A 19,447-nucleotide genomic window follows, 5' to 3' on the forward strand; every position below is an offset into this window, starting at 1 on the left:
GTGTGTATGAGTGTGTGTGTGTGTGTGTGTGTGTGTGTATGATTGTGTGTGTGTGAGTGTGGTGTGTGTGTGTGTGTGTGTGTGTGTGTGTGTGTGTGTGCTTGTGTGTGTGTATGTGTATGAGTGTGTGTGTGTGTGTGTGGTGTGTGTAGGTGTCTGAAAGGCATCGGTCACAGACAGAAGTGTGATACTGAGACTGAGGGCCAGATGTACGTACATTTGCGAACGTAGCGTTGTCAGCGCCCTGGACAAACCGCAGATAGTGAACGCTGTGGTACATGGTATTTATCAAACTTTCACTTCATCGGGTAATCTGCGCCTTTCTCCGCCTTTTTCTGCCCCCTACCGCAATTTACGAACGTCCACAACTGAACAGCATAGCCTACATACAAGCGCAGTTGAATGAAGTTAAATGATGACATTAAAAAGAATCAAACGTTTAGCGATCATGAAATAATACAATACATGATAAGATGTCAACAAGTAGGGAGATAATGAAGATCAGTAGTTCTACTCAAACTACTTGTGCATGTAGGCTATTGAAGATTGGTCAAATCTAGCAAGTAGGAAAGTTTAACTGGATGACGTGAAAGTGAAAGTAAGACATTTGAAAGGCCAACGGAAGTTACGGTTGCTTTTGATATAGTACAAGACGCAAAACTGGTGCTCTAAATAGCGATTCTGTTGTCTTTGAAAAGTTTTTTTATTGACGCATTTAGCCACAATTTGGATTAACACCTGCTTTTACAAGGCGGAAATATTTAGGCGCAGAATAGACGTGCGCTTTCACAGGCAGTTTTTGTACATACCGCGAAATACATAATTAGGCGCTCTTTAGGCTTCCCCTCCCATCTCTATACCAGGGGCGGAGCTACGTGGTGGCCAGGGGGGGCCACGGCCACCACTGGTCAAAGCTTGGCCATCCTGCTGGCCCCCCCAGCTCCGTTCAGTGAAAAGTAAAAAAAAAAAGAATTGCTGCCGTTTTCGACAACACTTTGCAAAGCAGGGACTGAACCAATTACTGCACTCTATCTACGACCATTGGCCCAGTCAGGAAGTGTAGCCTGATCACATCGTGAGTAGGCCTAGTGCAGCAGCAGCAGCAGCGGGACAATTCAAGTCATCTGTTAAAAACACTTGACAGTAGACTAGGCTAACCTACTACTTAACCTCAGTAACAGGTGAGTTGATGAGTTGGAACATTAATGCTAATAAGATGTTAGAATGTGTCACGAATCATAGCCAAGTGAGCTGCGTTGGGCTGTCCTTGTTAGGTAGCCTAGGCTCTGACATTGATGTGTGGGGCTGATCAAAAATAATCGGATGCCCGCGGGAACGCTGTTACAAGAATATTTCGATAAAATTCAGGTGAAATGCAAGCATATTAGGCACATATCTCCAGATGATTCCAGGTAGGCTAATAGGGCCTAGCCTAGGCTACTTTATAAATACATAATTTGCTGACTGTGTGTGGTTCTTGCCATAGCAGGCAGAGGCAGGCTGCTTTGCCTGAATTCTTTGTTACATTGCTCCGGAACTGTTCATCGCAGCGAGATGAAACCTTAATTGCGTGACAGAGCAGAAGTGGGGCTTTCCAACGAGACTAAACACTTGTCTGTGCGATCAAGTATGAAAATAAAAATAAATATAATGTAATTAAATAAAATTTATTCATATTTACAGTTCACCTACTCTAGTTTGAATTACTCGCGAACCCGTGATCGCATAGATATGGCAAGCATATCAGAAGAAAGAGGAGACACAGGGCTATCTATTGGTACCAAGTATATCGTTCCTTCTGGGCTATAAAAACAGACAACGTGACTGCAAAATAAAATCATGTACAAAAACCAATGCTGCACACCCATTAGCCTACTCTCGTTTGAATTAGGCCCTACTCACTTGATCATTTGATACCAAGTGCATCCGTCTGGGTTATAAAACAGACGAAATGACATCAAAATAATAACTTCATATAGCTCGACTTACCCCACGTTTTTGTGTGTTGTGGTGGCAAAGCATGTTCATAATCCAACGCTATCATGTGTTTCTATGGCAAAGCATGTTCATAATCCGGTTTTGAGATCCTAGCAAATTCCTGCATGGCATCCAATTCGAGACTCACATTGCATCCCAATTTATTCGACAAAGAAACACCTTTTTGCCTTCACTTTGTTCATGGCAATGCAGTAAAAAGTTGTTTTACAATCATCATGTCAAATCAAGTGTACACACAGAACATGCAAACTTCAGTCAGGTCAGATCAGTTCGTGTCACAGATATGGAGCGCAGAAAGGGCATTTTTCATTACTGGGTCAATGGCACTTACAATGACCAGGATAACTGCTTATAACTAAAGGTAGTGAGAATGGTCAAAAATAGAGTAGCCATAGGGCTAAATAAAAAAAAAGGCATTTATTTCCATAAGGCACACACCACATATTTTTTACATTTGCTCAGCCCCAGAGAATCCCTCCACCATGGCAATGATATTGCCAGATTCAGAACAGTCTGCCCTATGCACACATGTGCCAGCTTGCAGTGGTGAGATACATGTCAAAATATAAGAATTTTTATAATACACTTTTTGTATTTTTATTATTTAAAAATCAAAATGAAATCAATGCAAGTATTAATACATGAAATAGTGGCAGATCTGGGTAGCCTAAACTCTGTTAAAAACAATATATAGCATGTGTGTATGGCACTTACATTGACCAGGATAAATGTTTCTAAGGTAGTGAAAAAGCCCTTAAAACAGTCTAGGGTTCTAAGGGTTAATTTCTTAATTCAGAGCCATGTTACTTACAGCCAAGTACTTGGAGTGGATATCAGAAAGAAATATAGTTTGGCCATCAGTATGAGATCAAATATATACATACAATATTTGTAGTATTTATTATTGTTCTTTGAGTTAACATCATTTGAATAAAACTGATTAAGTAAGGTGCATTATCATAATATTTTTTATTGGCATTGACCTATTTATGGAAAATATGTTGGAGTGGCCAACAAACTGACCTGTGTATCAGTGTTGGCTTTGCACAATTTATTACCATTATTAAAATAGGCTATCCTAATCTTCAAAACTTATTTTCAAATAGTAGTTTTGATTCCCAAGTGCCACCCCAATAAAAAGTCTGGACCCAGCTGGCCCCCCCTATAAAATAATCCTGGCTACGCCCCTGCTCTATACGGTAAACTCTCACTTTCCCCTTGACACTCCCATGAATGCATATGCATGACACGGAAAAGCCATTTTCAGCTCCCGTGACAGACAGTCTGCGCCTTTACCTCAGTGTGGCCTGTTTGTATGTACCTCGCCATGATTTTACGTGCACATTGCGAAACAAATACGTCTGAGGTGGGCGCAAAAGCGTTAGTACATCTGGCCCTGAACTCCTGTTCAGAAAACAACAATTTTCATTCATGAAACAATCTTCCCTGCCCTGTATCAAGGTCATTCATGAAATAATCTCCCCTGCCCTGTATCAAGGTTATTTGACATAATTCATGCTTTGTGTTGGTTTGATGCCCAAAAATATCCTATTTTCTGAATCCAAAAGTTGTACAAAACCACAAATTGTGTTTGTGTGCTGAGGGGAGCAGACAGAGACATTATGCTATTATTATTATGCTAATTTTTGCTTCTAATGTTATAAAGAGATGAAAATGGGCCAAGATAGTATGGTAAGCAGGGGCTTCTAACCTGAGGGGGTAACACACATAACACACACACACACAGACACACACACACACACACACACACACACACATTATCAGTGTGTTCTGGGCTGTCTCCTCAAAAATAAAGCAGAACAGCGTCCTGAACCATGGTTGTGAGATAACATCTTAGTTACATTTTGTGTTTGTGTCAATTCCAGAATTTTAGCAGCCCACATTCCACGGCGTCTCTAGTTGGCAGAAACTGAACTCCCACAGCAACTTCATATTTCCCGGCATTGACACTCACTACAGATAGATGGAATAGCCATGTCAGCCATGAGACACACACACACACACACACACACACACACACACACCCAGCAGAGATGGACAGAGTAACCATGTCAGCCAGGCAAATGGCTAGGAAGTAATGATGTGGAATAAAAACAGATACAGTATGTGCGATGTGAGTCAGAGGGGATTTGGCTGGTTTTGCACCCAATAGTGCTGGTTTTGGGCTGTGCATTTAGCGCCTAATAGCGCTGGTTTTGGGCTGTGCATTTAGCGCCTAATAGCGCTGGTTTTGGGCTGTGCATTTAGCGCCTAATAGCGCTTGTTTTGGGCTGTGCATTAAGCGCCTAATAGTGCTGGTTTTGGGCTGTGCATTAAGCGCCTAATAGAGTTGGTTTTGGGCTGTGCATTTAGCGCCTAATAGCTTTTGCTGAGATAAGAGAATAAACTCAGCATGTGTTTACCCAATGTGCCTGTGTCAACAGAGGGGCTCTCTCAGGTTGGCAGGATGCAAAATCCCCCTTAACACCTTAAAGCAGCAATGTGGCGGCACACACACACACACACACACACACAGACACACACACACACACACACACACACACACCAGGTCCCTGCAGGTCTCAGAGTCGTTTCCTCCTTGCTGTACCTGTAGAGTTGACCTGAAACAGGTCCGCCCTGAAAGATGAGATCCTGGGGGATGCTTTAGTCCTTGTGTGTGTGTGTGTGTGTGTGTGTGTGTGTGTCGTCAGAGGATCAGGATGCAGCTATAATCTGTTTGCCTCTGTTAACAGTCATCCCCTCAGCAGGAGAAAAGAGCAAGAGAAAGAGAGAAAGAGAGAGAGAGAGAGAGATGGTGAGAAAGATGGTGAAAAAGAGAGAGAGAGAGTAAGAGGGAAAGAAAGATGGTGAGAGAGATGGTGTAAAAAAGATGGTTTAAAAAAAGGGAGAGAGAGAGAGGGAGAGGGAGAGCCCTATTTACTAATAATCATGTATGTAGCTTTTCACATCTTCTGTCTTGTACTTTTGAAAAAAGTTTTTAATAAACACGTCACATGTTCAAAGCACCTTTGAAATATTTGAACACAAATTAGACATGCGTAGTGCTCTAAGATTGTTGGTGCTGACTGCTGAAAATAAGCATGAGTATTTTGGATCCTTTGTTGTTGTTGAAATAAGCATGAGTATTTTGGATCCTTTGTTGTTGTTGTTGAAAATAAGCATGAGTATTTTGGATCCTTTGTTGTTGTCGAACATAAGCATGAGTATGTTGTTGAAAATAAGCATGAGTATCCTTTGTTGTTGTTGTTTGATCGATGAAATATGGTAAGTCAAGTCCACTCCGATGGGTTAACAGCCATCCCACAGGGCTGAGCAGGTGGACCTCGGCCAACCTCCCACAGAGCCAGCGGCACACACCACTACTTAATCATACACACACACACACACACACACACACACACACACACACACACACACACACACACACACACACACACACACAGATGAGACGAGAGTCAACATCCCTTATCACCCCTGCCTGGGATTTTGGTCCCACTGCAAACAAAAGCATGACACACAAGAACAACATCCGAGAATGAGTCTGGAAATCCTACTCTAAAACGCACACACACACACACACACACATGCACTCATTTTCTCTCTCTCTCTCTCTCTCTCTCTCTCTCTCTCTCTCTCTCTCACACACACACACACACAAACACAGACACACACACACACACACACACACAAACACACACACACACACACACACACACACACACACACACACACACACAGGCACTCTCTCTCTCACACACACACACACACACAACCACAGTCACCCACTCTGTGACATGTGCCTGTGGACACACAATATTGGAAAATTTAGATGTGTGAAACACTGAAATGGTAATCAGAAATAATTTGTTATAAAAAAGACTAAAACTGACTACCTTTAGTTTTCTTGACTAAAACTAGACTAAAATGACGAGACTAAGACTAAAAAGGACATTTCATCACAAGACTAAGACTAAGACTAAATTAAAAATAGGTGACAAAATTAACACTACCTGCATGCCGATGCCATTTAACCCAAATGCCCCAGCAGCAGCACGGGAGAGGAGAGCTTATCTGACAGAAGAGCTGCATCGTCTATAGTGAGGTAAGCAAAATAATCTTGTCTAATGTTAGACTACATTGCAAAAATATCGCCATGCATTCATATCCTCGTGATTCAGTGAGAGTGAGCCCAAAACACTGGAAAGTGTATCTTTCTGTGACATGACATGACATTTCTGTATTTACATTTTGTTAAGAAGAAAAATCAATAGCAAACTGTTCCTAACTGAACAAAAAAAAATACAAAAGGAAAATGAAAAGTTGAAAGACGTGTCCGATTGCGCGCCTGATTTTAAAGTGAATGTGAGATCTGATTGGTTTACTGCATGTTACGCCCAAACCACACCTATGAGTAATGTAGCTACTTCAGACCAACCCATTGTAGATTTGCATTAGGCGCAAGAGTCATTTATTCCGCCGGTATAATAGCAACAGTGCCCAAGATCCACCCACAAAGCTATTTGCGTTTTGCATGATACTTGCGTTTCAGATCATTAAGATAGGGTTCTCTGTCTCTCTCTCACACAGTCTCTCTCTCTCTCTCTCTCTCTCACACACACACACACACACACACAGTGACCCTCTCTCTCTCTCTCTCACACACACACACACAGTCTCTCGCTCTCTCTCTCACACACACACACACACTTCACAGGATCAGTGTGGCACTGTGTTTCTGTCCTTGTCTAGCAAGACCCTGGCAGCATCGGCCCTGCGCTCTACCCCCTGTTCCACTTGCCTCCCTGCATACCAATACGCGTATCGATATTGTAATATTTCATAACGTGACTATGACTCACGGCTGCCTTTGAATGATCAATCTGCTTAAGGTGCGCTAATCAGTCGTCATCCGCACTCTCCTCCATGTCCTGTGATTGGCTGCTAACGCTAGAGTGTTTCTCTTGGTTTGCTTCGCTCTGTGTTGATTAGCTGAGTTCTCTTGATTGGGCAGAGAGCGCCTCACAAACATTTTTCAGGTAATTAGCGGAGAGGAGAGGAGAGGAGAAATCTCAGTCACACACTACAGTCTGTGAGAATGAGCAACATCTGCGGTCCATGCTGTTATGATACAGTGAGTGCAAATTAAAATACCACACATTTTCAGCTTACACATATTTTACAGCACATCTGATACTCAGCTGAATGAATAGCAGCAAATATGTCTACTTACAGAAGATGACAAATGTCATTACCTAGTCAACATGCCTTCAGGAATTTAGCTTTCCAGCTGGATAAGAGAATCAATACTAGTGCATATTGGAAGTTTAAACTTGTTTAATGACATTTTAATTAAAACAACATAGTGTACAGTTTGGATTAAAAGAGTAAAAGCATCGTAGAGGTGAGTGTTGAAAAGGTTACATTGTAGTGAATATTTTGTGGAATTTGCCATCATCTTTCCTACACTTAATCATATGGCATATTACAGTAAAAATGTGCAATCTAGACCTCATGCATTTGGGTGCGTATTACAGTAAAGTGGTGCGATCTAGACCTCATGCATTTGGGTGCGTATTACACTAAAGTGGTACGGTCTACACATCATGCATTTGGGTGTAAATGTGTGTAAATATGAGAATATGGTAGAAGAAATTAAGTAACAGGATGAGATGGTTAGTGCAAGCTGTCATGTTATCATATCATGTAGTCATCAGAGGGATGGTCCATAGAGCCCCACTACTACATGCTTCACCTATAGCAGGCAATTATGGCAGAGCAGCCTACTATTTTTCAGCAGGATACACACACACACAAACACTATCTCTCTCTCTCTCTCACACACAAACACTATCTCTCTCTCTCTCTCTCTCTCACACACACACACACACTCTCTCTCTCTCACACACACACACACACACACACTCTCTCTCTCTCTCTCTCTCTCACACACACACACTCTTTCACACACACACACACACACACACACACACACACACACACACACACACACACACACACACACACACACACACACACAGACACACACACAAGCACACACACAAGCACACACACGCACACACACGCACACACTCCCAAACACATACACACACTGACAAACAGAACAGCCACCGCAGCAGCCTTGCACACATACAGTGAATAATGCACTCACACACACATACACACACACACACACACACACACACACACACATAATAGTGAACTCTCCTATCCAGTGACCTTGACAAATTGCTTCATGGCTGAGTACATGCACATGAAAATGTCAGGAGGTCAAGCGTTGGGGGAAAAACGTCCAAAACAACTGGAGCTGACAGCTGCTCACACACTCCACAAGGAAACCCTCTCAGTATTGGCCATAGCAGAACACACAGTTCACTTATACAGCTTGTTATTAACTGACAAGAGTAGTTGTAACATCTGCGCATTGTAAATATGGATTATGTATGTATGATATTATCATCATAATTGTCATAATAAATAAAGATAATTTTGAATGTTGTTGTGTAATAGAATATTACAGTTTTTTTCAACTGCTTACACACTAAATCTTTGCTTGTCACACAATTTTCTAAACATGTCCTCCAAACATCATAACCCGACACCAAATCTGCAAAACCATACACTAATTCTCAGTGTTTGACTCAGTTTTCAATTGACTAAAACACATTTTGCAAAACACCACACACAATTTTCTACCTAACACACAAAAATCTAACAGGAAGTAACTTGATTTCGTTCTTCAAACACAACCCATCAAAATGCCACACTAAATCACCAGTGCTTCACTCTTTCTCTTCACATGTGCAAACACTCTTTACTTTACTGAACACCATCCAATCATTGCCTTAGTATAGGTCTATGAATAGATATACTCTCTATATAGGTATAGACCCTTTCAATATGCTCCTAGAGGATTTCCGGTTGAAATATTCAGAACCAATGCAGATACTTGAAAATTACAGTAATCGGACTTTAGCTTACAGTAATGTTCTACAAAAAGTTGACTTTACTGTATGTAAAATGTGTCTTTTTACTCTATTTTTCTTTGTCCCCATGTTACAGTACCATTAGCTCAATACATTTTTCTGTGCCTCCAGAAATGCCTTAGGAACGCTGTAGAATTGTTTGTTTCTGCAGTTGAAAGGGTCTATAGGCCTATGAATACATACTGTACACGACCCCCCCCCCCCCCCCCCTCCCACACCCCCCCCCCACACACACACACACACACACTTGTCTTTAGAAAAAAACAAAATCAGTGTTTTCAAAACTTTATGTACATCTGGTGGTGACTGTATTCTTCAGCAAATTATTTGGGAAAAATCACTATTTTTGGTTTCAATATTGCTTGCATTTTTACTGTGTATTTCAACTTCTTTGAAATACACAGTAAAAATGTTGATACCGTAACTTTCACTCTTGTATGGAAATACATATAGAAAGCCTAAGACAGAAGAGCTTTAGGTTTTGAGCAACAGTGTGTATATGATGTATCCAAAATGTCATATTATGACAAAAGTGTTTGTAATGTGAGGCGAATGTTTGCTTTAAACATGTGTTTTTGACATTTTGAATGTTGTGTGTCATTTTGCTGGAGATTTGAGGCATTTTGCATTTTGTGTGAGCAGTTGTGGGTTTTGTGTGTGGAGTTTTGAAAAATAGACACAGAGTTTTGAAAACGTGTGTAAACAATTGTAAAAAACTGTATGAACACCTATTACAGTATGCATAAATTAAATACTTGAACTCAATACATGTAGGAATCTCCATGTCAGGCTGCTTACGATGAATATTGTGACCTGTTACCTCACGCCGAAGTTCGTACCATCATAACAGGTGATTGTTAGTCAGAGAACAGGCATTACAGTTTTTTACAATTGTTTACACACATTTTCAAAACTCTGTGCCTGTTTTTCAAAACTCCACACACAAAACCCACAACTGCTCACACAAAATGCAAAATGCCCCAAATCTCCAGCAAAATGACACACAACATTCAAAATGTCAAAAACACATGTTTAAAGCAAACATTCGCCTCACATTACAAACACTTTTGTCATAATATGACATTTTGGATACATCATGTACACACTGTTGCTCAAAACCTAAAGCTCTTCTGTCTTTCTATATGTATTTCCATACAAGAGTGAAAGTTACGGTATCAACAAAGAGAAGTTGAAATACACAGTAAAAATGCAAGCAATATTGAAACCAAAAATAGTGATTTTTCCCAAATAATATGCTGTTGTGAATACAGTATTTTACAGTAAACAAGAAAAAAACAAAAGAATACTGTAATACAGTGACCACCAGATGTACATGGAGTTTTGAAAACACTGATTTTGTTTTTTTCTAAAGACAAGTGTGTGTGTGTGTGTGTGTGTGGGGGGGGGGGGGGGGGGTCGTGTACAGTATGTATTCATAGGCCTATAGACTCTTTCAACTGCAGAAACAAACAATTCTACAGTAAGCGTTCCTAAGGCATTTCTGGAGGCACAGAAAAATTTATTGAGCTAATGGTACTGTAACATGGGGACAAACAAAAATAGAGTAAAAAGACAAATTTTACATGAAGTCAACTTTTTGTAGAACATTACTGTAAGCTAAAGTCCGATTACTGTAATTTTTAAAGTATCTGCATTGGTTCTGAATATTTCAACCGGAAATCCTCTAGGAGCAGATTGAAAGGGTCTATACCTATATAGAGAGTATATCTATTCATAGACCTATACTAAGGCAATGATTGGATGGTGTTCAGTAAAGTAAAGAGTGTTTGCACATGTGAAGAGAAAGAGTGAAGCACTGGTGATTTAGTGTGGCATTTTGATGGGTTGTGTTTGAAGAACGAAATCAAGTTACATCCTGTTAGATTTTTGTGTGTTAGGTAGAAAATTGTGTGTGGTGTTTTGCAAAATGTGTTTTAGTCAATTGAAAACTGAGTCAAACACTGAGAATTAGTGTATGGTTTTGCAGATTTGGTGTCGGGTTATGATGTTTGGAGGACATGTTTAGAAAATTGTGTGACAAGCTAAGATTTAGTGTGTAAGCAGTTGAAAAAAACTGTAATGCTGTCTCATGTCCCACTTTACTCCTCATGTACTTACAAGTGACCTTCTTACAGTATATCCTTTGCTATTGATGTATGAAGATACATGTCATTCATTTATAGAATCACCACTGGGAGGGTAATTTCAGGGCATACGGTTGTCATTACAGTTTTTTTCAACTGCTTACACACTAAATCTTTGCTTGTCACACAATTTTCTAAACATGTTCTCCAAACATCATAACCTGACACCAAATCTGCAAAACCATACACTAATTCTCAGTGTTTGACTCAGTTTTCAATTGACTAAAACACATTTTGCAAAACACCACACACAATTTTCTACCTAACACACAAAAATCTAACAGGAAGTAACTTGATTTCGTTCTTTAAACACAACCCATCAAAATGCCACACTAAATCACCAGTGCTTCACTCTTTCTCTTCACATGTGCAAACACTCTTTACTTTACTGAACACCATCCAATCATTGCCTTAGTATAGGCCTATGAGTAGACATACTGTACTCTCTATGTAGGTATGGATTGAAATCCAATACGGTTGAAATGTTCAGAACCAATGCAGATATTTTGAAAGGAATGTTCTACAAAAAGTCGACTTTATGTACAGTAAAACTTGTCTTTTTTACTATATTTTTGTGTCTCCCCAAGTTACCATTAGCTCAATAATTTTTTCTATAGACCTATGAATACATACACAACCCCCCCACCCCCAACACACATAAACACACACACACACACTTTTCTTTGGAAAAAGCAAAGTGATTTGATAGTAGTCAGTCATTTCCGTCTTAGGCAAGATCAGCCTCCATGTACATCTGGTGGTCATTGTATTTTGCTTTGCTTTGTTCTTGTTGCTGTAAAATACTGTATTTGCAACAGCAAATTATTTGCGAAAAATCACTATTTTTGGTTTCAATAATTCCGTGTATTTCAACTTCTCTCTGTACCGTAACTTTCACTCTTGTAATGAAATACATAAAGCCTATGAAAGACAGAAGAGCGTTAGGTTTTGAGCAACAGTGTGTATATGATGTATCCAAAATGTCATATTTTTACAAAAGTGTTTGTAATGTGAGGCGAATGTTTGATTTAAACATGTGTTTTTGACATTTTGAATGTAGTGTGTCATTTTGCTGGAGATTTGAGGCATTTTGCATTTTGTGTGAGCAGTTGTGGGTTTTGTGTGTGGAGTTTTGAAAAATAGACACAGAGTTTTGAAAACGTGTGTAAACAATTGTAAAAAACTGTATTAGGGCTTTCTAAAGGGACATTCACACCGGGAATGATAATTCTAAAGATAACTATCACGATATGAGCGGTCACACTGACCAACGATAAGGAAAGCATCTCTTTATCTTGATGAATGTGATGTCTAAAATGTGATAGATTCTGATTGACTATCAGCTGTTTATTATCTGTTTATTATTATCAGTGTTGTGTGTAACGCGTTACAAAGTAACAAGTTACAGTAACGTAACTACTTTTTCGAGTAAAAAGTAGTGTAACGCGCTACTACTGAAAATTTGGTAACGTAATGTAGTTCCTTTTTCATATCGGCGCAACGTTACTTTTCCCAGGGACAGATTTGACAGCGACGCTGCTTTCTCAGCTGTGTGCTTGTGCAATAGGCACACGCTCCACACGGCAGCCTGCATGACAGAGGTAGCATGAAGTGCAATCATAGCTCCACACCATACGTGACAGAAGCTGGTGGCAATGAAGAGCAATCATAGCAAGCGAGACACAGCCAACGCTAACTCCTGAGGGATGAAGGTATTCACATTACTCGAAACTAAGGGGAGGAATGATTTTGATCCACTGCCATTAACTCAACTGCCAGCCTATTGATACGATTTGCACTAGCTTTGCACCAAATTTCGGAGGAGCGCCTGTTTAATGAAAGAGTATAAGGCTATAAAATAAGCCCTCATATATTTTGTGTTCAACTATATGCCCACGATGTTATGTTAGGCTATATTTGATATTGTTTCATAGGGCTTTAGTGGTGGTGTTGAAGCCTATAAGCCCAATGCTTTCTTGTCAAGTGCTCTGTGGCATTTTTTATAATAAAGAGCACAAAAAAAATACCTGTTATGTCCTCCATAGTAGAACTTTATGTAGGCCTACACATTTAGGAACAGATATTGAGTTCTGCCCAAAGACGAGCAACATAAAAGTAACGTAAAAGTAACGAGTAACGTAATCCATAGAGGATAACTAAGTAAAGTAACGGGTTACTTTTTTGAGAAGTAACGAGTAACGAGCAAACACTACTTTTTAAAAGTAACTTCCCCAACACTGATTATTATATTGGCTATCAGCTGTTTATTATCGCTCTGAAAGTGATCCCTAACAATATCGTTCTTCATGTCATTATCGTTATATAGCTTGTGTTTACTTTGTCATTCATATTAGCTAGAGCAATACTTATTTTTGGCGTTATTGATGTAGTTATCATTCTTGGTGTGAATGGCCCTTAATTGTAATCATCCATTATGCCTTTAATCAGTGTGGATGATGAAATGAACTGGACATCACAATGACACCATACATATTATAACAACAGTCATACACTATCTGTGTGAATGTAGTCATACTTAGTCCTCGTCATTCCTCGTCATTCACACATGCTCTTACACTCACGTGTGTTTTGTGTGTGTGTGTGTATGTGTGTGTGTGCACCTGTGTGTCTGTATTCACATATGCTCTTACACTCACAGGAGAGCAGCAACTACAGGAACATTTACACACACAGACACATACATGCGCGCTCATGCTCTTACACTCAAAGGAGATCGGCGGTTACGGGAACATTTAGTCACAGAGTGTCCACAGGAAGCATCTGGACTGGTCAACACAAAGCCATCACAGTCCACACCGGCTGTTGTGTATCTGGCCCCACACATGAGGACGTCTTCATCCTACACAGCACCTGTCTACGGACCATAACAGGCTCTGACCACACTCTGATCTGGCCTAGATATAGTTCTGTTATTCAAAGTAAAAAGCAAAAAAAGAACTTGATTTACAGATAAAGCAGATATGTGACCCTGCCAGGCAAAACCAGTCGCTTTGCTCACGGTGCTATTTTGAGAAAATCCACGATAAACAAAAGTACGGGTTAAAATGTTGAATTTCACATTTTCACATAATTCGACAGTATACAGTCTACACTTTCATGTTGTGAACAAATTTCACGGAAAAACATACGTTTTGACTGTTTAACCCTCTCTGTAATAACTGTGCCCTCACACTATCGTACGTGACAATTTACTTAAAAAGGTGATTTTCTTCTCTTCTGGCGTATCGTGACAGGAGAACCATGCCAACTTTGGATGCAGTTATCTTAGCGACACTTTTTGCAATACCCTCGATATACATATCGTTGGAATGTTTAGTTTATGGCCGTTCATGTGAGCACAAGGAGGACATATAAGACATCACAATAGGACACACAGCAGGACATAGTCACACGGCAGGACATATAAGGCATAACAAACCATATAGAAACTGCACCTGACAAACCATATAGAAACTGCACCTGACAAACCACATAGAAACAGCACCTGACAGTCATCTGATAAGACAGCACCTGACAGACAACATAAAAAGCACCTGACAGACATCATAAGACAGCACCTTACAGACCACATATTGAACAGCAGAACCAGCAATGACCACACAATCTGGTTCGACTTTGATCTGGACTAATGGTCTAGTCTCTGTGGGCGGGACAGCTGGTCAAAATGAAGGGCCTGAGTTTACAGGAACGTCTTTATTCACTCAGCCAAGAAAGGAGAGAATACAACGCCCATCTGATAATCCATCTAAACATTTCTAGGCGTTGTTCAAAAACAACTAACCCACACATTCCGGTACATAACCACATTAGATTAGATAGGCACGCTATATTACAAATAAGATTAGATAGACATGCTATATTACAAATCATATTATTACATGCAACACACAATGATTATTATAATAATTATAGATACTTCTATACCAACTTGTTGTTTTCCATGTTACTCTGACCCCAGTGAACTTCTCCCTTTTTTCCCAATCATAAGCTTACAGTGGATGTCTGAACTATATTATTCTACTTCATGAATATGTCCACTTGAGCAGTGGGCAGTGCCGATTTAGACCTCCATGGGGCCCTAAGCAAAATCCTGCTAAGGGGCCCTCCAACCTGAACTCTGAGGGCCAAATTGTAACCATTTTTTTAACAGTCGCATCTGACACCTCAGTGCTCCCAATACAATCATCCCGCCCCATTTTGGATGTCTACGGAAATGACCAAATATAGTGTTTTTCCCCATAAAGGACTAGGAGAAAGAGAAAAATAATTGTGTGTGAATCACCTTCACAGCTATAAATGCCCAGTGTTAGGGTCTGGGCTGCTTGCTTTTGATGCTTACTGTACATATCCCATTACAAAAAATAACTGCAGTTTTTTTGAAGTACAGTTTAGTTATACTACAGGCTATAGTGCAGTAGCCTAGTATTTTCATGTCCAAAATACAGCATTTCTGCAGTAAAGTACAGTACTATGCAGTACAATGCTGTTTTGTTGTGTCCAAAATAGGCTACTGTATTTCCTGCATAAGAACTGCAAATAGGCTATTTCCTCCAAAACTGCGGTTTTGATATTCATAAATCTGCAGTTTGACACTTGAAGTAATGCAGTTATTTTTTTGTAAGGGTCTGGTTGTGCTTACTGGCTGAGGCTGACTGTTCTTTACCTGTGTCTGTAGTATGCTACTGTACTTGCCAAAGACATAGGCTACTGAACTGGCTCCCCCTGATTCCCTTCAATATTTTTTCAAACATGGACTATTTTAAACAATCATTTTAATACTTCATATAGGCCTAATTTACGTTGTGCATCTATTGTATGCAGCACAGATCACCGATTAGGTCGACGGGTCCTGTATTTCTGCTGAAAAACTGCTAGCTTCATCCCAAGCTGCACGTTATTATGAACGCATTAAATATGCAGTTATATAAATGTAGCCAGTCGCCCACATTTAAAAAAACGGAATGTGAGTTCTTTGTATAATGAGTTCTTTGTAACAGCGTCATTTGTTTGAAATGGTCCCTGAAGTAAACGCTGAACTGGACTGAATAGAAAAGAACTGGCTGTCCGATTATGTGGTGAATAAAGGAGGGCAGAGGGCAGTAGTGGTGGAGAGGAGAGAGAGAGGGGGGGGAGAGAAAGAGAGAGAGAGAGAGAGGGAGAGAGAAAGAGAGAGAGAGAGAGAGAGGGAGAGAGAGCAGTGTCCTGTGGATGCTACTCAGAGCTTCTCTACAGAGGGCAAGGGCCTCTGACCTATTCTCTTTCACCTTTAATCTTTTCTGCAGAAGCAGAGAGAGAGTATTTTCATGCTCTTCCTGCAGCAACCTCTGTTTCCAGCCCTGTTTCACACAGAGCTTGGCCCACACACACACATACACACACACAGCCCTCTCCCACTCCTCAACAACACACCGCTTCTCACCTCACCACTACACTCTCTCCTTAGAGCTGCATACATGTACTTTTCACCACCAACTCCCACTCAAGCTTGAGATCCAACCCTGGATTCTTGGCTGTAGAGTCAAATAATGTGACCCTCCCCTCCTTTACAAGAGAGCCCTTGCGTTGCCGTTTGTATACTTTGATTTGTTGCCATGTGAGTGCCGAATAATCTAGATGAATGTTCCTCTTGCATTCCATTCGGGCTCTAATGCATCCCGTGATTTAGCTCTGTATACAGAGAATGAATCTGCACATGAGTAAACAAATTCAATCAGATCCAAGATGGCGAGCTAAATCTAAAATCCATCCAGCATAGATGCAGAGTAGAACTGGTCCTGTTATGTCATAACAATAGAACTTTATTCAACTGCCAGGAAAACAAATGTTTGGTCAGCAGCCATCCATATAAAAAGTGGTACCCAAACACATGGCTGGCTATAGAGGTCAAAAAGAAGTTGGTACACTATGAATTCATGGTATGAAATCATGGTAAGGTGGACCAAGACATTAAGAACATGTTTGATAAGCCCGTTTAATGGGGGGCAAAAACAGCAGACTCCACACCCATTCCAGAGATGCCTAGAATCTGCCAGACAGGGATCATGTCTAGCTCTTGGCCACAGTCAACTATACTCCTATTTGCTTTCAAGATTAATATCACTAGCTAAATCAAATTGATACATCTAATGATAATAAACTTCTGTTACCCTGACACACTTAAAAAACAACAAATTCCACTTCAAATTTACTTGCTCTTAAATCACGATGATGGCTCTAACTGCTGCCAGCCAGCACCGTTTTATTTCAGAACTCTTGACCCGGCGTCAAAATGCCCAACGCAAGTGCCAATTAGTGCACCAGATGTGAAATGGCTTGAAAGCGATGCCAAGGGCAAACTATTACAGCTCAGCGTCGACAAGCCTGAGTTCTCTGCCGACGGTTCTGAGTGCAAGAACCTCATTATCAGACCTGTGGCAGAAATGCCCGCCCTGCCGTGGCATAAGGAGGTAGACTTACACTGGCGCTGATATCTAATGAATGTGCCAGCGTTACGTTCAGTCTGCTTTACTTCTTCTGCTCAATCTACCATGCCATTCAGTCAGAAGTGCAAGTCTGTATCGTAAAGCACAGTTTGGAGTACTAAACAGTCATTTAATGGAATGGCACTGGTAGTAAAAGAATGGCACTGGTCCCAGTCTAGAAATGTTGTTTTAAAGTGTAGATATCACTATAGCTATTAAAGCTGGAAATGTTGTTTTAAAGTGTAAATATCACTATAGTTATTAAAGCTGGAAATGTTGTTTTAAAGTGTAGATATCACTATAGTTATTAAAGCTGGAAATGTTGTTTTAAAGTGTAGATATCACTATAGCTATTAAAGCTGGAAATGTTGTTTTAAAGTGTAAATATCACTATAGTTATTAAAGCTGGAAATGTTGTTTTAAAGTGTAGATATCACTATAGTTATTAAAGCTGGAGCTGGGGCAGAGAGCTCTGGAGGTTGATGTCGTGAGCGGAGCTTTTGTCTGCAAGCAAGGGCTATTAGAGAGAGATACAATTATTAAGCAGAAAAGTGTTTCAATCGATTGAGGCCATATTGCTGTGTGTTCCTCCTTATCAGAGCCAACCGTTCACCCACTGGGGAACCAGGAGTCAGGCGGGCTCTTCTCTTAACATTACCATACATTATTAATGCACTAATGAATGGAACACATGTTGCAATCTCACAACCGTCATTTCATGTGAACATGGAGGTTTACTTTTGTATAAGAGACGCCATTGTACTGCATTGTACTCCTCTACTTTATAAACTTTTAGCTTTTTTAACTATTGTCCTTTTACACTCTTATTCACAATATTTTTCTATTTTATTTGGATCCCCATTAGCTGATGCAGAAAACATCAGCTACTCTTCCTGGGGTCCACACACAACATATAACAAACAAGAAACCAACATACAAGACAACAGATATAAAAAACAGGAGAAGAATAGATACTTTTCCTGGGGTCCACATACTACATATAACAAACAAAACATCAACATACAAGACAACAGATATGAAAACAAACAAAAGAGAGACAGGAAAAGAATAAATAACTAAACCATCAACACACAAAAACAGACAACAACAACAACAACAAAAGATAAGATGACATTTATTTTGTTCTGACTGCATTTTGAAAGCTGTAGATTCCTTTTGAAGTGCTGAGATAGCCTTGAAAAAAGCCAATGGCTCACGAGCACAACTCTGCACCTGTCACTTCAAACAAAGCCCGGGCACAGTCTCACACTTAAGACTCTCACAGTGAGATATGTCCCCACAACACCGCCTCCACCCTCCCACCACAACCCTCTCACTAAATCTCACAAGGTCGACATTTTTTCTCTCCCTGGTTTGTTTATGCGAGTCTGCACCGACAGGGATGAGGAGAGGAGCTGCCCTACTCTGCGTCTGGCTCAGAAGATGACAGCGTCCGCCTGGGACTGTTTACACAGAGAGGGAGACATCACCTCTCCTCTCAAACAGTCTCGTCTCATCGGGTCAACCTCGAACTTTACTGGAACCGGAGCTCTCTCTCTCAGCCCTTGTGGTGATGTTTTTTTGACTTGTAGAATTCATGTGATGTTTGGTGACCAGATGCGATACATCTCCTCCATCCCTGCGGCATCCTGTTATTAATGTAACGCATGGCTGTTACATACCAGGTATATTGGGGATGTTTTATAAGGTCATATGCCTACTTCAGCGGAAACGAAAGATCTCCTTGTAGGAAGAAATGAAAAAGATGTGCATTAAATGTCCCGGGCCACTAAATAAT

The sequence above is a fragment of the Alosa pseudoharengus genome, unplaced genomic scaffold (genome assembly GCF_046254945.1).
Source record: "Alosa pseudoharengus isolate Yale_2024_CS ecotype anadromous, Long Island Sound unplaced genomic scaffold, YU_APseudo_1.1 YU_APseudo_1.1_scf_5, whole genome shotgun sequence".
Classification (NCBI taxonomy): Eukaryota; Metazoa; Chordata; class Actinopteri; order Clupeiformes; family Clupeidae; genus Alosa; species Alosa pseudoharengus.